Raw genomic sequence first — 7,234 nt, 5'->3', positions numbered from 1 at the left:
TGTGCCAGAGATGATAAGTTTACGTGTAGCAGTTGCTCATGGGCACTTGGCTGAGTGTTCTCATGGAGCACAAACGCATGCTATTCATGAGCGTGCAGCTGTGCCAGCTCACTAAGAGATGCCCCACTGGTGTTGGTGTCCTAGTTACGTGGTATGTGCTATATTTTCACTTTATCTAGGCTATGAAGTCAATATACAATGCAGCACTGAAAATTTGAGAGGATTCTTTCTATAGGTGTGAAGACTTTGAAGGTGACAGTACTGTATTTCCGTCGGACTGACTTTGTGTTTGCTCCTGCAGTGCCCATTACAAGGAGATCATATGGCATGTTGGGAATAGCTGCAAGAGAGCTCTTTTTTCCAAAACATATCTGTGTGCAGTTCCCTTCTTTACCATATTTAAAGCAAACGGTCCATTCTCATGTAATTGTTATGTGAAGTCAGAGGAAATATTGATAGATTGTGACAGAATTTAATTCATTTCTTTGTTGAAGATTGATTTTTCTTGGGCTCTGACAGCACTGGCTGCCTTCCCAGAAACATCTCCGAATTTATCATCATTGGGTGCCAAACGGAGGCAGAAGGAACAAGTTTTAAATATAAAACTCCTCAAACTGTGGGACATTTCAGCATGATGAAGTTCCAGCCATAACCCCGAGCTGAGTGCCACAGAGTAAGGATAGCTGAAAGGAACCAAGGCAGTGAATTAGCTGTGTCAGTGGAGGGAGATCAGCTTTACAGAGGGGTGTCCCTGCCTGCCAATGGGCAATTTTGCCCCACTCCTAACTTTTGGTTCATGCTGAAGATCATTTCCTTCTTTGTCACAGTTGTGTCTAGGCAATGAGTGAAAGAAATGAGAGCGTAAACTAACACAGACTTGCCCATCTGGGATACTTTGCAGGCTCCAGCACTCAGAGCCTCCATGGGAATCCAGTAGCTCAAATTGCTGATGGGCAGAGATTGCACTTCATCCTGCCTGGCAGAGGAAAGCTTGTGGCCTTGCTTTCTCAGTCCTCCCTGCTGACCAACTGTGAGCTTCAATACCTCCTCTTGATCACTGTTTCTGTAGCAGAGCAGGATGGAGCCCACTGCTGAGGCACACTCAAGGTGACATTCATCGGAGGCACACAGAGATGCAGCTGCTGATGTGACTGGCACTGTAATTATTGCCATGAGTCACTGGAGCTGTACACACTTGTACCACAGATGAGTTTAGCCATGGTGCTCATCTGGTAAAGTACAGCTTCAGTGTCTGCTCTTAGTAGCGTCCCACAAGACAAATCAGGAGCCAAGGCACAGTAAGTTCAATTTCATACTAACATTAAACACTCTATTGACTTTATTAGACTGGACTGAGAGTGAAGATTTTTAGGCATAGTGACAGGATCCACGGTGTACAACTCAAGTTGTCCACAGGGGATGAGGAACAAGCGGGCTGCCGACAGTGAGACTCGTAAGCATACATTGCACCATTTAGCCTGTGAAGTTGGCGTAGCATCTTTCTGCGTACAATGGGAACAGCTACTCCTTGTTAATTTGGTCTGGCTGGGCAAGCTCTCAGCACATCCTTCCTGCAGGGGTCACAGCAGGAGGACGTGGAGGAAAACAGAAGTAGTGAGGAGGGATTGCAGAGCAGTGTCAGCGGAAACACCCTTTTTCACTGAAAAAGGATCAGTAAGGCAGTTAACAAGAAGTCCGGGTACCCAGCCAGACCAAACCAACCCCCACTACTCAGACTGCAGAGATCTTACCCTCCTTGCAGCCGTGCCAGCCAAGCCTCTCACTCCCTCTAATGTTAAAACAGTCTAATTTAAAAGGAAAGGACCTCCAATTGCTCTGGTGTCCGGTTTCCACAACCGCGGGGAACATGGAGAGCCCCTCTCACTTGCCAGGTGGGAAAGTGAAAGCTCACAACTCAAGTTCTCTAGGAAGTCCTTTCTCTTCCTAGTGAGCTCTTGTCCTGGTGAACCCAGTTTGCTAAGAGACAGGAGCGGTCTTAGTGCTGGGAGGAGAACCTGGTTGTCTCTCTGTGAGAAGCACTTCCCAGCTGACTCATTCTGAGTTGAAGAGAAGAAACTCATTTTTACCAAGGATCTCACCTCTCTGAAGACTGTTCTTTATATTCTGCTCCCCTCTGAGCTCGGCAGTAGTGTCTGGTGCTGTGAAGCATAGCAGCCTTCACTGACAAGCCTTGCACCCTGCGTATCTTCTTTTCTTTGAATGTTTTCTATCAGGAGAGCAACCAGTCTGCACTTCCTACACAAATTGCTTCTGGCTGCCAGGCTGGATCAGCTTTCAGCACTAGAAGTGACACTGTAGTGCAGTGTTTCTCCTAACTGCAGCATTAAATGAAGCAGCATACTGCATAGGAAAAGGACAGTGGTGTACAGTTTGCTACCAGTGCCAGTGTAGGGCACAGACTACCCTGCCAAGCACTAGGGTCTGGTGGGGCAGCGGTACCGGGGTACAGTGCCCACCTCCCACAGAGCCAACTGCATCCCACCCATGGCACAGCACCTCTGCTCAGGCCTTCCTTCCAAGCGAAAAGGTTAAGTATTTCTGGTGGAGCACATAGTAGTCGGTTCATTCGCATCCCTCTGGATTCATGCACAGCTCACGTCTGCGATGTTGGTGCTCTGCAGAGATTTGCTTTTACACTGATTGACAAGCCAGCAGTACGGTGATGCTGGGACGTTAGCCAGTGCAAATGTTGGTGCCTGGGAGACCAGCAACGCACCTCAGGTAGGTTTAGATTGGGTCATACCTTTCCTGGGCACTGCCAGCTTTCCTGGAGCTGACGAAGCTGGATTCTCTATATTCCAGCCCTTCAGCTGCACTTCCAGCGAAGCCTGCAAGCCCTGAAAATCCCAAATAAATACTGTCCCTTGCAACACCGTGTCTGAAAATCACGTCAGACTCAGACAAAGGTGAGGCTGCTCTCACCTTTTAAAGAAGCAAGACACAAGGCTTCTTGGCATCACAAAAATCGGAAGGAACAAAACTGAATTAACCATTTCTGCCCATCTCGGGCTACTGTGTCCAGTCTGTTCCTGGAAATCCTGGTTAATCTTGCAAAATCAGACCTGGGGGGCTATCCCCACAGCCTTGCCTCTCTTTCCCTTTGCCCTCCTTCCCCAGCAGATTAGTGAACGCAGCAGGGACACAGTGACTTTTTCTCCTCTCCTAGTACTAGTCTATTCAAGTAAATTTTGACAGCATTCTGTTTTAAAGGCAGCAAATTCTTCTATTAACCTCTGCTCTGCTGATGGGAGCTGCAGGCTCTGAAGGGGAGGCTGGATGAAGCAGGAGAGCACCTGTACCTTTCGACCCTGGGGAGGTGAATTTCAGCCAGCCCATCATACCACTGGCTGAACGTCAGCACAGCCGAGTCACCGCCACCACATTAAGTTGTAAAAGGCAGGAAATGTTCTTTATTTCTTTGTCTGGCAGATTTCTTTAAAAAGAACTACAAGGAGCCACTCTAGATGTGCTGCTTTTACTAAGTTTAATGCTGTACCTGGAGGTCCTGCATGTGTTATGGCCCAATCCTGCCCTTTGTTCCCTGAGTCCTTCATACTTGATGGTATCGGTCTCTGCACTTGGTCTATCTGAGCGTGCAAGGAACTGCAGTCATGGGGATACAAATGACATTCCTCATGCTGAAAGGAATAGCATGTTTCTGGTTTGAACTAGCAATGTACTCGGTGGATTTCAGCACACATGGATGGCAGACCCCCAGGTCTTACGTTCTACGTGTGCACAGGTCCTACTGTGATGCTCTTTGCAGCATGCCAATGCCATATTGAAGAAGGTCTTCTGAGGAGCTCTGAGTACAGGGAGGCTTCTCTTTCCCACCTAGTTAACTTCTAAAGCATGAGGTAAGATTTCAGCTGTTTAGGTAACAAATACATGTCTTAAAAATCTCTAATGGCTTGCCTATGCACTAGAGTGCATCTTTAGGCAGATTTAAAATAGTACAATACATCTTGATGCTTCAGAAATCATATATATTACAGTATGTACAAGAAAATTGGAGTGAAGAAATCATAGTACACTGTAATACCATAGCACCTCTTTAAAAACTGATCCTGGGCATAATCTCTAATATCTCAAAACTCATCCCTCAAGAATTCCCATTAAGAGGGATAATCATTCACTAGCTGTATCAGAGCATAACAAGTTCAAAAGCAAAAATTCATTAAAGAAACCTCTTTCTTGATAAACTACAGTGAAAATGCCTGGAGGGATTCACACTTGTGCCCTTGAGATGTGTCAGTTCTCTGGAAATGTAGTATTATAGAAAAATTTAGTGTTCCCAGACACGTTCCTCAGAAATAGCAGAGATAAATCACAGCTATGCTAAGCCCAGCCAGCAAACTCCATTTCTTTCCTAAATCAAGTTCTCCACAGAGTAAACAAAAGGGGAGCACCTGAAGCTAGCTGGGCATCTGTTCTCTGAAGGGGGCAGACCCATGGCCAGAGACCCCTGTGAGATGTCTCTTAGCCCCTTCGCTGCTGCAGAACTCATAGGAGTGTATTGGCAAAAATGAATGCCAGTTTCCACTCTGAGGAATGTACAAGGTAGGACTAAGCAGTGAAAAGCAACAGGGGGGATGTCCAGGAAGGCTTTCTTACAGTGAGATCAGTAGGACTGCAGTCGAGCATTAGGTATGCATGGGAGGTCTCTTCTGTGTACCACTGGGACCTACACCCAACAAAGCTCTAATACACGGGCAGTGAGAATTTCCCTTGTGTGCCCAAGGGTGATGCCATAGCTGTTCCGTGTATCTCTTCCATCTCTAATGTCAGACTTCAGAATAGATCTTTAATTCCAGAAGTGGGGCCCACAGGTAGGGACTAACTCTGTTTCTGAAATACTTTTGCTGTTCAGGGAGACTCCTAGAAAAATTGTATTGACGTCTCAGTGCCAATATACACGTGGATGTATTTGAGAATGTATGAGTGTATATAGAAGGTCAGCTAAAACCCTTTCTCTGCTGAAACCTGCTGAAATCAGTAGATTGATTTATTCATTATTGCCAGAGCACTCAGGAGCCCCTAATCACACAAGTGGATACACAGAGTTTCTTCTAGAAGAGGACCTAGCCCTTGAATTCAGTAAACCCAGGATTTCACCTTAACCTGTAGTGCTCCATGAGTTTATCTTGGTTTATATCTTACCTAAATTTTGAGAATATAGACTCATAGAACCAAGTAGGTTGGAAAAGCCTTTAAGATCATCAAGTCCAACCTTTACCCCAGCACTGCCAATCACTCTGTCAGGGCCAAGGGTAGGGCAGCTCAAGGCAACGTCCTCCTAAAATCTGTTTCCTAGTGTGCAGAAAGCAAGATGGTGGTGGTACCCACTAGGATCGGTGAGGTGGTTGTGAGGACAGCAGTATGATATTTCTGAATATTCATCTGGTTATCAGCATAGCTTGTTTTGTCACTATTTTGTCTGTATTGAAGGTAATCTTCTGGCACAGGCTGTATGTGCATTCAAGGAGAATTCCACTCAAGCTGCCATGGTCCATACATCTGATCTCATTCTATCGGCACACACCTATAACTCAGAATCTTGTTTTTCAGTACAGACAGTCAGTTTCTACCTTTCCCCTGCTGCAACATGTCAAAAGACACTGAGCACCTCTGACCTAAATCACTCAAACTGTATTTTACATAGAAACAAACAGGTGAAAAATAAGTATTTCTTTTCCAATTTAGAAATTACAGATATACCACTGTCATCTGACTCACGGTTAAGCCAGCCTTTCGCTGTGTGGAGCAAGGCACTGGCTGTAGAGGGTAGGGAGGGGACTGTGCCTTGCTCTAGACAGTTACACCACCTCCCCTGCTCCGTGGGGCAGGCTGGCAGCAAAGATGGTAAGGGTCCTCTCTGTGCTGCAGGAGGTCCTTGGAGCAGAGCATCCCGACAGCATCATTTCCATTCACTCCCAGACTGATTCCTTCAGACTAATCAAGTGTCATAAAAAAGCACCTCAGCTTAACTGATAGTCGTACCCATCCAACATCCATTTCACTTAGAGGTAATTGAGCGGGGGATGCGTTCAACCTGTACAGAATTCAAAATGAAAAGCCACTAGACTCCAGTGTTGTTGACAGGAAAATACTGTACTCGTCACTCCAGCTGTTTCTGATTGCTGGTTACAAATACGTGTTATGAAATTCCCATTTATTTAGGCATTGCAGGTCACTGGACAGGGAAGATGGATGATGTCATCAGCTTCCATTTTTTTCTGGATGAGCGATGTGGTGTTGCTGACATTAATATGCAAGCCTTATGCAAGTTCCCTTTCCATGGATCTGTTGATCCGCAGTTGAAAACGAAGAGCATCAGCACTGACACAATTATTCCTGAAGGAATTCCTTGTAACTGCGCTTTTGTCGAGTAGATAGTGAAAGGTGAGGCTGAAATTTGAGAATTTGCTTTAATTTGTAACCATATCCAGAATTTCAGTTCAGATCTCGCATACAGAGAAAAACCTCAGACTCCAGTATATTGTATTGCTTACTCCATTATGTGGTAGTTAATAATTAAAAACATGCTGCAATTGCTTTGATGAATTCGTAATGGGGAGATGAAGGATTACTGCAAGATGCAATTTGACATCTAATAATCTTTGCTGTATTTCAGTTATTTGCTAGTGAAGCTTAATTTCTTTCTTCAATTTTGATGATACAAAGAAAGAATTAACATGAGATGTGTCCTCCGCACTTGTGCAATTCTAAAGTGCCTTTATGTAAAAGAAAGGAAAATTTCATGCTGTTTGCTAGAGCGCCTCTTCAAAGCCCCCTTACATGGTATTGTTATATGACATCCATCATCCCTCATAGACAGGACTGTAAAACTGGCTGACCTGGGGACTGCTGCCACTGGTGTGACCTACCGGATCCCTTCAGCCCCTGGGGACACAGTCCAGTCCATCATGAAGGGGGTTTTATGCCATGCAGTTTTATCCTTAGGTTTCTTTATGTATCTATGTCTCCAGACATACAAAGACCACAGTAGGCATCTAACACTAGATACAGCCACCAGCACCAGGTATTTCATTTCTAAGCTATGACTACTTGAACCGTGCAGCACCTGAAGGCGCAACCAAGCTGAGCTTGATAGGAGCAGACATGGAAATGCCTCTTGGCCAGCAGCTTTACTGCAGGGCAGGGAAGAGTGCAGATACATAGATGGACTTCTCTGGGATTAATGAGAGAGCAA

The sequence above is a fragment of the Lathamus discolor genome, chromosome 2 (assembly GCF_037157495.1).
Source record: "Lathamus discolor isolate bLatDis1 chromosome 2, bLatDis1.hap1, whole genome shotgun sequence".
Lineage (NCBI taxonomy): Eukaryota > Metazoa > Chordata > Aves > Psittaciformes > Psittacidae > Lathamus > Lathamus discolor.
This window is presented reverse-complemented; position numbering follows the sequence as displayed.